The sequence below is a fragment of the Arachis ipaensis genome, chromosome B01 (genome assembly GCF_000816755.2).
Source record: "Arachis ipaensis cultivar K30076 chromosome B01, Araip1.1, whole genome shotgun sequence".
NCBI classification, from domain to species: Eukaryota; Viridiplantae; Streptophyta; class Magnoliopsida; order Fabales; family Fabaceae; genus Arachis; species Arachis ipaensis.
In genome coordinates this window covers 39,001,414-39,008,722 of record NC_029785.2, presented here as the reverse complement: position 1 = coordinate 39,008,722, position 7,309 = coordinate 39,001,414, and positions in this window count along the sequence as shown.

Here is a 7,309-nt window from a genome sequence, read left to right as displayed (position 1 = left end):
AATGGCTATCATTGCTACGTTAGAAGCCACGTTAACCTAGTTAACGTGGACTCTAACGTGGGAAGTAGGGGCACATTGGAAAGTTAGTGACAAAGGTAAGTGTCACTAACGTTCCTTTCTCCATCTTTGTTTTCTATTTCAGAGCTATGAACAACTAAACCCCTTTCATTGGGTTAGGGAGCTCTGTTGTAATTTGATGGATCAATACTAGTTTTCATTAATCTTCTTCTATCTTTTCTCTTGATTTTACTAGAAATCTTTCAATCTTCATCCAATTGGGTAGTTATCTTGAAAAAGAAGCTATTCATACTTGGATCTCTTCTGAACCTTGGAAGAGGAATGAAGAGATCATGCTAGAAATGCTTTCTCATGTTGGACCAAATTGGGTTTGGTTGGATATGGTGACTATAATCCTACTAACACTTGATTTGGGAATGCATGTGGTATAATCAGTGACCATACTTCATCTCTTCTCATGAGCAATTGACCAAGGAATTGGCTATTGATCAAGATTTGAGAGATTGAATTGCCAAGAAATTGGAATTTGATCACTTAAGATTGCCAAGGAGATCAATGAATGCATTGATTGAGGAAGAGATGAAAATGAATTTGATCTGGAGAATGCAACATCTCCTAAGCCTAATGAATCCCCATCTCTGATCTTACCCATTCTCTTTAATTTCTGCAATTTGCTTTTATGAGCATCTTCCCCATTCCCATTTAAATTCTGCAATTTACCTTCCGCCATTTACTTTTAGCTCTTTACTTTCGTCATTTACAATTTTCTGCTATTTACTTTCTCGCCATTTAATTTCCTGCAACACTCAAACCAAATTCTACTTCGCTCAACTAGAACATTCCTCTAATTAAAGTTGCTTGACCAATCAATCCCTGTGGGATTCGACCTCACTTTATTGTGAGTTTTTACTTGACGATAATTCGGTACACTTGCCGAAGGAAAATTATTGAGAGACAAGTTTCCGTGAGCATCAGTTTGTGAATAGTTTGAACACTTTTTGTATAGTTTGTGAATATTTAATCCAATCTTATTATAAATTTTGTTTGCATAAATAAACTTTTATGAAGCTGTCTCTGCTATATTTAAAAGCTGTCAATTACAGGTTCAAAAAAATCAAGAAACAAGACCAAACATACAAATACGCCGAATTACTTTTATAATACACAAAAAAATAACCAAAATACATCCAAATTGCATGCTTACATATTTCCATGGAAAATCTAACCAAGAGTTATGGGAATTCAGAAATTTAAATTGTTACCCTCCTTAGGAATTGAATTGTATATGTATTGTAAATTTAAAACAAATTCCTTCAAGACATTAATTTCCAACACAAACAGTAGCATCTCAAAAATATATATAAAAAAGAGAATGTCAAAAACAAGAGCATGCAGAATATACCCAAAAATATTTATCGGTACACCCAAATAGTGTCACTTTACACCCCAAAACCTATCCTGTGCTATTGAATCTCTGAACTGATAATTCATAACATGTCCATAATATTGGTGGAATTTGATTCCACCACTGATCCGCCATAAAAAAGGTTCAACTGCAAAAAATAAACTCACATATTATCAAAACTATTAACAATAATAAACTCAATTACCCCACCCTGTTTAAAGAACATCACTTTTACTTCGCTTAGAGCTTTCGTTTTCTTTTTCTTTGAAGCATTTGCAATCTATTTTTCCATCTTTGAACCTAGTCTATTTTTGGGACGTCCTCTTGTTCTCGCCCGTGGAGGGCTTTGAAGCTCATTAATAGCTTCCAAGTTAGCATCTTCGTGAGATAACGAACATTTTTTGTTCCTTTTGACTTTGTGTTCTTGCATCTCAACCATGGCATTATCGTAAGCGCGGTGCAGAATTGATGCAAATTTGCATATATTCTGCAAATGAAACACCAATTCATCAAATCTCTTGCTTCTTGGCTCCAACAGAAGCTCGTCATAGCTGCTCTTGATATGTGTGTGTCTCCTCTTTACGTTCTTGCTCTATCGTTCCAATATGTATCTCGATGACACTTTGTTTACTCATTCAAAGCTTAACACACTTAGAGCATGACAGCACAATATCCCTCTTGACTCGAATAATAAGCATTGGCATTTAACTTTGGTTGCTACGATGTCATATGTAACCGCAAACTTGTTGAATGTTGAGTTAGAAACTTGTTCTATAACTTCGTATACCGTCTAGCCTAGAGCGGAGTGTTTTGATCTTGTGATGTAATTCACCTTTTCTCTGAATTGTGCTTGGACTTTCCTAAATTTATCATGAGTATACACATGTTGAAAATGAGCTTTTATTGAGGATTTTGTTGCACACGGTATGATGGTATGAAAATCTGCAGCATCCGATTCTCTTTCTTTTTGCTCCCTGCTTCCTAGGCAATTGTCGTATTGTTTGACGAATTGGATAAGTGAGCTATTCCGTGTAATGAACTTGTTAAAAAAATCATGCATGCTCTTGCTCCTTTGTGTGCTTTTCATCCCGGCCTAGAAGTGGTGATCGAGATAAACTGGAATCCATATATGACGGTCTTCGAAAAGCTCTACAAAAAAATACCTAAATCAAAACTATGATACACCCAAAAACTTGCAATGTACACCTCTGCTGTAGAATTAAAAAAAAACCATTACCTGAAAGCCACTTGTTGTCCCCAAGACCGTACTTCATTAGAAAATCATTCCAATTCCTATCGAATGATTCTTTCGTAAGAGAGTTCCAAACAACATGGATCATCTCTTGTTCGATTTCTTGGTGCCTCTTGTAACCGTTTAATTTGCTTGTAATCTTCATTATGATGTACCAAATACACCAACGGTGAATTGTTGCGGGCATACAAGCCTCGATAGCCCTTTGCATCGATATGCATTGATCGGTGAAAATGCCTTTCAGAGCATTTCCTCCCATTCAACGAAGCTAACATTCGAATATCCATTTGAATAATTGAGTATCCTTGTTTTTCATCAAAGCGCATCCCAGAAGTATTGACTGACCATGGTGATTCATCCCGACAAAAGAACCAAAAACCAGATTATACCTGATTACGACGAAACAGAAATAAAATCGTTAAATACACCCAAATAATCTCTACACCCAAAAATATGCAGTGTACACCTCTGCTGTAGATTTAAAAACTTGGATAGCATAAACCAAAATAGAATATTACCTGTTTGTATTGTGGGTGGTATCGAATGAAATAACATTTCCGAAATACTCACAGGCGGCCCTGCTCCTTGCGTCCGCCCAAAAAGCAATCTTAATCGACTGATCATCCTCGAGTTTGAGCTCGAAAAAGAAATTCTGATTCTTCTCTTTCATTCTTAATAAGTATTTTCCGAATTCTTTTGCATCCTCTAGTTCCGAAACATTCCCCACTTCTATCGTGATGTAATTTCTCATGTCTTTTTCAATAAAATTTAACTCATGGTGACACCCCGCTGCTGCGACAAATGATTGGTATATTTTGCTTGGTCTGATTCCGGCCTCCTCGTTATTCTCTATTATATGACACACAGACATGCTTAGTTTCCTGTGCTTTTTAAGCATCTCTGCTTGATTTGCACAGCAGTGATGTGAATGATACAACACGACTTTTGAAATGATCCAAACCCAATTACTCTAAGCCTTACCTCTAGCCGTAAAGCGAAGGTTAATTAAGGGTTACGATAATTCTAAGGCTTATACTTATTTATATATAAAAGGGAATAATATATTGTAGAAGCCTGATGAAGGATTAAGCTCTCAAAGACAGGATTACAGAAGCGTGAAACGTTCACACGAAGCTAACGCATAAGATACAAGGTATAGGTATAAGAGAATAAAACATATATAAATATAAGAATATAATAATCATAGAGAACTAGTCGCAGCTTGCGGAGTTTAAGCCAACTAGTTAAAAATAGAAAGATACTGAGTTTTAGAATTAAAACAACTTATACAACCTATCTCTCAAATAAGCCTCTAAGGCCATAAAGATAAATATACAAAAAGGTGAGAGAATACTATGACGAAAGTAAAACAGAAATAAACAAGGAATGAACCATACTCCGCTCTGTCACTATATCCTCAATCTCACCGAAGTAGATTACAACCTGCATCTGAAAAACAACAACAAAGTATGGAATGAGAATCGGAGGTTCTCCGTATGGTAACAATGTCCAATGATGTAAGATGTAAGGCTTTGGGATGCCGAAGGCAATCCTAGAACTTCACATCACATACGGATATTCAAGCTTAGAACAAAATAAATAATTAACGTAAACCTTAAACAATAAATAGGGTTTTCTAAACTTAAAGGATTCTAACTAATACTAATCACACCGCTGTATCCCACAACCTTCGCCAACCTAACCTCCATGCGATCCCGTCGCCACCACTGGCCTAACCTCCTCAGCACCAGACAAACACAAGATAAATGCAAGCAAGTAAAACACAGATAGTATACATTTACAGCAAGTAATTCAAGAAGCAAGTAGGCAAGTTATACAATTAGGCAAACTCAAGTAAACAAAGCAATCAAGCATATAAAAAATGCATATGATGAATGTCTGTCCTATTGGCTGTGATATCACATGTCGGTTATAATGCCAAACCCGACTGAAAATCCAGTCGACAACTCCCGGATTAGTCTCTCTATTGCGCATAAGGAGGAATAATTCCGAGGGATGAGTGCCCTACCACCTTCTCCTTTCAGAGGGAAACATTCCGAGGGAGCGTGCCCTACCACCTTCCTCTGGTTGCCGCATGATTCCGTGGGTTAGTGCCCTACCACCTTGCAATAAGAGAGAAATCACATTTTCAGGAAGAATAATTCCGAGGGACGAGTGTCCTATTACCTTCTCCTTTCAGAGGGAAATATTCCGAGGGAGCGTGCCCTACCACCTTCCTCTGGTTGCGAGAAATATGAGTGAGAAGCCCAACTTCAACTCTCACATCCGAACGTAGGCGGGAGATTGTCACAGCCCCTACGACGGAGAATAATGTCTATCATAATCACATATTTAATCTCAGAGACCACTGCTCATAGCACACTTCCACTCATACTCGTCACAACCATCATTAATTCATAAGTTCCATTCCGAACTCCTTAGTTCATTAGTTCCTCAATTCCAATACCATCCTCCTTTCTCATCTACCATACCCATCCTCGGTACACTAGAAACCTACACCTCCGTTTACTAACTTTCTAACGTAAAACCCAAATTAAACCTCCTAGGACCTTTCCCTTATTCTGATACCCAAAAATAAGCCCAAAAGTCTTAAAATGGTGTCACAAAAGCTTACAAGCTTGCTGAAAAGGTGAAATAGTTGAAAACAAAGTTTAAGTTAGAGAAACAGGGCGTGTGCGTACGCACAGGAGTGTGCGTGCGTACGCCCAGGAAGTTTCAAAACGTGTGCGTACGCACAGGTTCCAAAATTCTCAATGTCTATTCACTCGCACAACCTATGCTAGCGCCCCCAACAGACTGACCTTTCCAACGTGTGGGTGCGCACAGGGCTGTGCGTACGCACAGGTTGTAAAACTCCATTGGTGTGTGTGTTCACACATACCAGAAATCACAAAATTCTGCAACTCTACATAATTTCAGATTTCGACACCAATCTTTGAATGATCATAACTTCCTCTACAAAATTCCAAATTTTACAAACTTTATATCAAATAGAAGGGTTTTCAATAATCTTTAATTCTAAACCAAATTCAACAAATTTTGAAAATTGAGGCAAAAGTTATTATTAGACAAAGTTCACCAAAAATCGATTTTTACCCAAAACCTCATAACCTCAAATTTTAACCAATCTCAATCCAAAATCAAATCAATCACATATCAACCATACCATAACAACCCAAATTCATATCAAATACTACTTCAACCATTTTCTCAATCTCAAAAACCTCTAAGCCATTCAACAACTCTAAATCCAACCCAATTCACATATCTCAATTTACCAACTTTCACAAACCACATCCAACCAAAACAATATTAAACTTCCAATTACAACACAATCTAGCCTTTTGGATTACCATTCATCATTCACACCAATTTTTCCATCACACTTCATCATTCTCAATCTCAATTCTCAACACATATAACATTACAAACAATTTTCCAACCAAAACATTCACAATCATTATTCTATCATCAATTTCAATATCAATCTCCCATATCCAACTACCAACATTAATATAGCCATTTATCACCCATTCCAAATCATCAATTACCATGCAACACTTTCATCAACATAACCAAAGTTCATCCATTCATCATAAATCATCATACCTCAACATTTAACAACTCAACAACCATATCAACAACCCTCATCCACAACACCAATCATCAATACTCATTAACACCAACAATTCCCAATAATCATCATCAACCACACTAATCTAATACAACCAACAATTAACATCAATTCATATTTAAATATTCATACACCAATAACATTCAATCCTATCTTAGGGTCAACTAATCTAAATTTCCAGAAACATTACATATTACATAAAGAAAACCGAAACCATATCTTGGCCGATTCTCAAATGCACCAAACACCAAAACGAAGCCACCAATCTTGATCCAAAGCCTCAACCAACTCCAACTCCAACAAACACCAAAATTCAATCTAACATCATATATATATATATCAAGATCAAAACCTAAGATACATAAAACAACAAAACACAAGGGTTTAGTGAAACCTTACCTTACCCAACGAGATTAGGGGTAAAATCCAACAATTATCCGCTACTAGAGACCATCTAAACAAGCAAAACCACAAAACTTGCTTAAAAACCAAACTCAAAACGCGCAGAAATCTAGGTCACAAAACTGGAGATTGAACAGCGATTTCTTACCAGGTTTCTTTAGATAGAAAGGAAGAGCTCGTCGAGAGCTTCGCGTGGTCGCAAACGGCTCGTCAATCGAAGCTATGGATCAAAAGTTGTGGCTCCCAGAAGGTGGAGTTGAATAATGTCACCCCTTCCTTCTCCCTTCTCTCTTCTCACCGCCCCTCTCTCTTTCTTTTCTGAAAAATGAGCTCAAAGCTCATTTAATGAGCTTATATATGTTGGACCTTGGGTCCGGTTTGGGTTCGGTCCAATTCGTTAGCGTTTTTGGTCCGTTTGACGCACTTTGGGTCAAAACCTTTAAGATTAGTGCCCGGTTTTCAATTCTAAATTATTTTTGTCCTTTTAAAACAATAAATCAATTTTTTAAAATCTTATTTTTCTCAAAACACCGTACCGAACAGGCTTGAACCGGTTCGACCGGTTCAGCTGCCGATT